This window comes from Dipodomys spectabilis, unplaced genomic scaffold (assembly GCF_019054845.1).
Source record: "Dipodomys spectabilis isolate Male_0828 unplaced genomic scaffold, ASM1905484v1 ptg000783l, whole genome shotgun sequence".
Classification (NCBI taxonomy): Eukaryota; Metazoa; Chordata; class Mammalia; order Rodentia; family Heteromyidae; genus Dipodomys; species Dipodomys spectabilis.
The window spans coordinates 17,884,795-17,891,909 of NW_024871460.1; the positions used below are offsets into that span (position 1 = coordinate 17,884,795).

At 44.1% G+C, this 7,115-nt stretch overlaps 1 pseudogene; it reads left to right on the plus strand.

The window, feature by feature from the left end:
* Positions 1 to 481: 481 nt before the first annotated feature.
* Positions 482 to 1,186, plus strand: LOC122102380 (annotated as a pseudogene).
* The last annotated feature ends 5,929 nt before the right edge of the window (positions 1,187 to 7,115 follow it).

Here is a 7,115-nt window from a genome sequence, read left to right on the forward strand (position 1 = left end):
GAGTTTCCTGCCCAGGCTAGCTTTGAACCATGATCCTCAGATCTCAGCCTTCTGAGTAGCTAGGATTACAGGCATGAGCCACTGGTACCTGGCATAACTTCTGGCTTTTTGGTGGTTAACTGGAGATGCTTCTCATGGACACTTCTTCCTGGGCTGACTTCTCAGCCTCCTGAGTAGCTATGATTATCACCTGCACCTGGCTTATTTATTAATTTTTAGAGCAATGATATGGACCCCAGGCAAGGCCAACCCTGCCTCCTAACTTTGCAGCATAGATATAGCAAACACTCCTCTAGTGGCAGGGGAAGCTATATTGTTTAAAATAAGAAGATGGGCTAGAGATTAGGCAGGTGTCACAGAGGACACAGTCCTCTGTGGAAGGGAAGCTGGGGGCGGGGGGAGGGAATGAGTGTGAGAAAGCACAGAGGTCAGGGACCAGGATACAGGGTAAGAGGTGCTTATGAAGAATGGGAGTGAGAAGCGCGCGCAGTCCCGCGGATCTGTGTCTTGCTTCAACAGTGTTTGGAAGGAACAGACCCCGGGACTCCTCCTTTCCACCACCAGCTGCCTCTCCACTCACCACCTCTGACCCTTATCTTCTCGCCCGTCGCCTGCTTCCAGGACCAACCAACGCCGGTTTTTTCTATGGTTAGCTCTGTATCCACGACCAGCCATGACCTCCCAGATTCGTCAGAATTACTGCACCGAGGTGGAGGCTGCCGTCCACCTCCTGGTCAACTTGCACCTGCGGGCCTCCTACACCTGCCTCTCTGTGGCTACTATTTCGATCGGGACGACGTGGCTCTGGAGGGCGTGGGCCAGTTCTTCCGCGAGTTGGCGGAGGAGAAGCTGAGGGCGCCCAGCGCCTCCTGAAGATGCAGAACCAGGATGTGCAGAAACCTGCTCCGGATGAGTGGGGTAAAACCGTGGAAGCCATGGAAGCCGCCCTGGCCCTGGAGAAGAGCCTGAACCAAGCCGTTGTGGATCTTCATGGTTCTGCTCACACAGACCCCCATCCCTGTGACTTCCTGGAGAACCACTTCCTGGATGAAAGGTGAAGCTCATCAAGAAGATGGGCGACCACTTAACCAACCTCCGCAGGCTGGGGGCGGCCCCTCAGGCCCAGCTGGGCGAGTATCTTTTCGAACGCCTCACCTTCAAACACGACTAGAAAACTCCAGAGCCCAGTAGCCTTTGAGGGGCCATCTCTGCCTCACCAGATATCAGGGTTTCCGCCCGAGCTTCTGCCTCCAGCCATTGGGAAACTTCCTAACCAACCATCCTGGAGCCCTTCCCAAGCCTTGGACCAAATGAAAATAAAGCTTTTTGCAGCAAAAAAAAAAAAAAAAAAAAGAATGGGAGTCATGTGATGGTACATGTCTGTAATCCCAGTTACTCAGGAAACATAGGTAAGAAGATGATGAGTTCTATCTTTGTCTGAGGAAAGTTAAGGAGATCTTGTCTCAAAAAACAAAATACAAATAAAGAGCTAGGGATGAGGCTCAAGTGGTAGATCCCTTGCTTGGCATGAGGCCCTAGGCTCAATCCCCATGACTGAGTAGGGCAGGTGGTAGAAAAGAGCAGATGTAAGGGAGATGTCCCCCATAGATCAAGAGAGATGGCCTATATTGGAGTAGTTGAACTACAGAGAAATAGGCTTCTGGGGTCTGTGCAGAATGGTGGATTCGGGCTGGAATACTTCAGATGGTAGCATGGGGGTAGACAACACAGGGTCCCAGAGGCAGACATTAGTGTGAATAACTCATGGGCCCATAAACAAACCAGACAGGATGGAGGAGGTTTGCATTGGGGATTAGAAAGTCTGGCTCCAAAGGGTGGGACTGGGGTTTGGGGAATCTTCAATGCCAGCAGAGGAGTTGAGACATGACATAAGAAACAGGGGCTCATTATGGTTTCTTACTAGTAGAAGGACAGATGAAAATAACATTTAAAGAAGATTGGTGTAAGAAATAGCCATGAAAATTGGATTGGAAAAAATCAGGCTTTCTTCAGATTTTGCAGCTGTACCAATATGGTATGGTTCAGGTTTGGATGATGATGAAGAAAAAGGTAATTTCAAAATAAAAATAAAAAGAACTTGTTTTATAAGGGGAGAGGGGAAGAAAAGAGGGTGCTAATATTTTTCAAAGTTGTGATCCTGACTGATTAGAAAGCTATATCAAGAGCCGAATGCCCGTGGCTCACGCCTGTAATCCTAGCTACTCAGGAGGCTGAGATTGGAGGATCACAGTTCAAAGCCAGCCTGAGCAGGAAAAGTCTGTGAGACTCTTATCTCCAATAAACCACCAAAAAACCGCAAATGGCGCTGTGGCTCAAGTGGTAGAGCACTTGCCTTGAGCGAGGGGGAAGGGATGGATGGTGCTGAGTATCCTTTGAACCTAATCACTTAGATTCTTACAGATAACAAGGCAGAAGAAGTACCAGAATTTGGGCTTTGCTGTTTGCTGGCTCTATGAACTAAACAATGTATTGACCTCTAGGCTTCAGATTGCCATCATATCAGGGCTTGGCTGTGGAACAATCTGCTCCTAAGCTTATTCTCACGGCCTTTTACCCTTGCCAGGTATAACCTGGAGATTTTGGTTTCTTGTCATGGAGACCTCTACAGAGGACATTCATAATATGGCTGCCAGCTTCCCTCAGAGTGGGAGAATAGAGGGGAGAAGGTGGCCATAATAAAAGTCCTAGTGTTTCTATAGCTTAATCTCTGAAAGTGTCATCCCATCACCTTTACCAAATGTTACTCATTAGAAACAAGTCAGGGGCTGGGAAGGTGGCTCAGTGGTAGAGCGCTTGCCTTGCATGCATGAGGCCCTGGGTTCGATTGCTCAGCACCATATAAACAGAAAAGGCCAAAGTGACACTGTGGCTCAAGTGGTAGAGTGCTAGCCTTGAGCTGAATTGCTAAGGGACTGTACCCAGGCCAAGTTCAGGCCCCACGACTGACAAAATAAAAAATAAATAAATAAAAAGTGGCAGAGTGCTAGCCTTGAGGGATAAAGCTCAGGGATAGTGCCCAGGGCCTGAGTTCAAGCCCACAACCAAAAAGGAAAAAGAAAAAGAAACAATTCAGTAAATCCAATCCACAATTAAGGGGAAGTAACCACACAGGGGTGTAAATGCCAAATGGCAGAATCACTGGATACAATTTTTAAAGCAACTTCTCATACAGTATCTGATGGCTACTTTATGTTGCAACTAACACACCTAATTGAGTAATTAAATAGAGTTCATTAAGCTAGACAAACAATTGGGCACAACAAGGCCAAAAATAATTTTACCTACAAGAAAAATTCATGGAAATTTCCAGAAAAAAAATTATGCTTATACTGATTCTTTTTTTTTTTTTTTTTGTCAGTCATGGGCCTGAACTCTGGGCCTGGGCGCTGTCCCTCAGCTCTTCAGCTCAAGGCTAGCACTCTACCACTTGAGCAACAGCACCACTTCTGGCTTTTTCTGCTTATGTGGTGCTGAGGAATTGAACCCAGGGCCTCATGCATGCAAGGCAAGCACTCTACCACTGAGCCACCTTCCCAGCCCCTGTACTGATTCTTAAGAGATAAACAGGAATCTATCCAGAGACAAGATAGGGACATTTAAAGTTTGTCAAATGATTGTAACTTGGAGTTTGTAATGCTGTTAAGGCTGCGAGAAAATATGACAGGCCTGGAGTTTTTTCATAATTTGAAATTTTCCCAATCTATTTTAAATGTGACAAAAAATTGTTTGAGCAGAGCACCTATAGGCTCATGCCTATAATCCTAGCTACTCCGGAGGCTGAGATCTGAGGATCACGGTTCAAAGCCAGCCTGGGCAGGAAAATCTGTGAGACTTTTTTTTTCTTTTTGTGAGACTCTTATCTCTAATAAAATACCAGAAACTGGAAGTGGTGCTATGGCTCAAGTGGTAGATCAATAGCCTTGAGCTGAAGAGCTGAGGGACAGCGCTCAGGCCCAGAGTTCAAGCCCCACAACTGACAAAAAAAAAATTTGAGTCAGTATCTTACTGCATAGCAGACATTGGCCTGGAGCTCACTAAGTATCCCAGACTAGCCTCAGATTTGCAGTCCTCCTGCCTATGCCTCCCAAGTGCTGGGTTTTATGGGTATGTGCTACCGATACCTCGCCTAGTTCTATTTTTATTGCTTTCTTCACCTATACATTTGGTAATCTGGATGTGTAGGATAAAGAATATGAATGAACTTCCAGTAAGCAGTTTCCCAAAGTGACAACGAAGACAGAAATCCGTAGGTTTTCTAAGGGCTTCTCCCCGCCCCCCATCACTGTAGAAATAATTGTCTCATAACCTTCACTGCATATCTGACGCTCTCTTTGAAGCTGTCAGATTGTCCAAGCTTTGACCCAATTTAACTGGGCTCCCCAAGATCTAAAGAACCAAGAAGCAATACCAAGGATCAGGAGACCCTAAGAAAAGCCAGCTTATAGTGTTTGCAAGAATATTGACTTTGCTTTTCTGACCATTGTTCTCTAACAATTCAAAGGATCAGTTCACTCTTTTATATTAGGTCTTAGTGCTCAAATAGTCCTGTAACTCTGCTGCCAGTGTGTTATGGTACCCACAAAGCAGAAAGCTTGCTTCAACACAGACCTTCCCGGGTTAAATCAGCACTCACTCCAGGGCGTCTGCTGGCAGCTGAAAATTTCATTTAGGAACTAATGTACTGTTAAGCCCCATTGTTTTTGTGTACAGAGAACAATGACAAAGACTGTTTTTATCCTTAAGCATTCTTGATGTTATACTATTATAGTGTCCCTCATTTTCTATTCATTCACTTTCTTTGAATAGCAAACACTCTTTTCTTGGTAATTAGGAACAAAAATAAATGCGAAAAACCCAGTGGGTTTTTTGCTGTTGTTGTTTGCTTTTGGTGCTGGGGATCAAGTGCAGGGCTCTGTACTTTCTAAGCATCTGCTCTTCCACCAAGCCATACCCTCAGCCATGAAACACCTCAGATTTTTTTGTTTGACAGTACATTCTCATTGCATGATCAAAATTGCAAACTTATTAAAATAATGCTACTCATTCTTCTCAAATTGGGCCAGGTATTTTTTTCCTAGTATACGCAGTTGATTTATCTAGGAAGGAGCTAATCACAGATTAAAAGCATACTAATTTTTAAATGTATGCATAAATTAAGAATTATTTAAAATTACAACTTGTGGCATGTTAGGATCCAGTCATCACATTTAAAGTTAAAATAATGTTTAAATTCTTTTTTTTTAATGTATTATGAATTGGGTACCAGTGCCTCATACCTATAATCCTAGCTACTCAGGAGGCTGAGATCTGAGAGTCATGGTTAGAAGCTATCATGAGCAGAAATGTCTGCGAGACTCTTATCTCCTATTAATCAGATCAAAGTGGTAGAGCACAAGTCTTGAGTGAAAAGCTAAGGGATAGTGCCCAGGCCCTGAGTTCAAGCCCTAGTACCAGTGAGCGCATGTGTACACATACACACAATTGTATACATACATATACATACACACTAGAGGTCTATGTGCAAGCCACTGTAGTGAGTGTTCTGTGTGATTAAAAAAAATTTTTTTTTAAATTTTTTTAAAAAAGGAACCAAAGTCCTTGTTTAAAGATCCTAATATCTTGTTCACAAAGTTCAGACAAAATTTTTAGAACTAAATGGGCCACAGAAAGGCACAAACCAAACCTGGTATAGAAGGGGGGCGGGGAAGCTGGGAACGTGGCTTATTGGTAGAGTGCTTGCTAGCATGCATGAAGCCCTGGGTTAGATTCCTCAGTACCACACACACAGAGAAAGCCAGAAATGGTACTGTGGCTCAAGTGCTAGAGTGCTAGCCTTGAGCAAAAGTAGCTCAGAAACATTGCCCAGGCCCTGAGTTCAAGACCCAGGACTGGCAAAAAAAAAAAAATCGAGGAAGATCAGATCACCAGGGTCTGGGGGAGCCAACCTGTTTCCTGGCTATATCTGACACTATATTCTCTCTCATATATTTGCCAAAGCTTACAGATAGCCTGTGAATGAAAACTATCCAAATATAGCTGAGAGGATCGAAGCTTAGGGCATTAGCTTTTTTTTCTTGTTTTGGGGTGATAGTGAATTGTTCTGTTTTGTGTTTTGAGATAGGTTCTCACTTTATAGCCTTCTTCTCTTACTGTTCCTGACTCAGCCTCTCGAGTACTAGAATTATAGGTTACAAGTGTGTGCCACCATGCCCCAACAGACACTTGGTTTGTGGTACTAAAGACTGAATCCAGAACTTCCGGTTTGCTTGGTGAATCTCTACCACTTGAGGCAGGGCTTCAGGCCTTTGTTTTTGAATTAAGGTGCCACTGACTTTGTCCAGGCTGATCTTGAACTTGAGATCCTCTTGCTCTGCCTCCCAGGGAGGTGGGACTACAGGTATATGCATTTAAAAAAAAATCTGAACTGAGATTCTCTCTGTTCAGCCAGCTGACCTTAAGCAAGTTATACAACCTCCTTGTACTCCTGTTTTCCCATGTGCATAATGTATAAGACCTACCTAATTATGTTAATAACAACATAAACTGCTTTAGCATAGTGCCTGGTACTACTAATGTTTAAAGATAGTAGTTTTCACAGGTATGGTATGGCTCACCCATCACTTCAGCTCCAATAAAAGTCAGGAGGATCTCCAATTGGAACTACACAGCAAGACCCCATCGCAAAAATAAAAACAAATAAAAGACAGCAGCCTTTGTTCCCTATTTTCCCTTTTGATTTTTTTTTTTTTATCTTATTTTTCCCCCCAGTCCTAGGGCTTGAACTCTTGGCCTCAGTGCTGTGAGCTTCTTTTGCTCAAGGCTAGAACTCTACACACTTGAGCCACACCTCCACTTCTGGCTTTTTTGGTAATTATTGGAGATAAGAGTCTATGGGCTTCCTGCCAAGGTTGACTTTGAAATGCAATCTCAGATCTCTGATCTCAGCCTCCTAAGTAGCTAGGATTACAGTCTTGAGCCGCCACAACCCAGCTTTTAAAAATTCTTTCCAATGACGTCTCTCTACGTCACTCAGGCTGCCCTACAAACTTGCTTGCAGTCTCTGGCCTCAGCCTCCCAAGTAGTTAGGATTATAG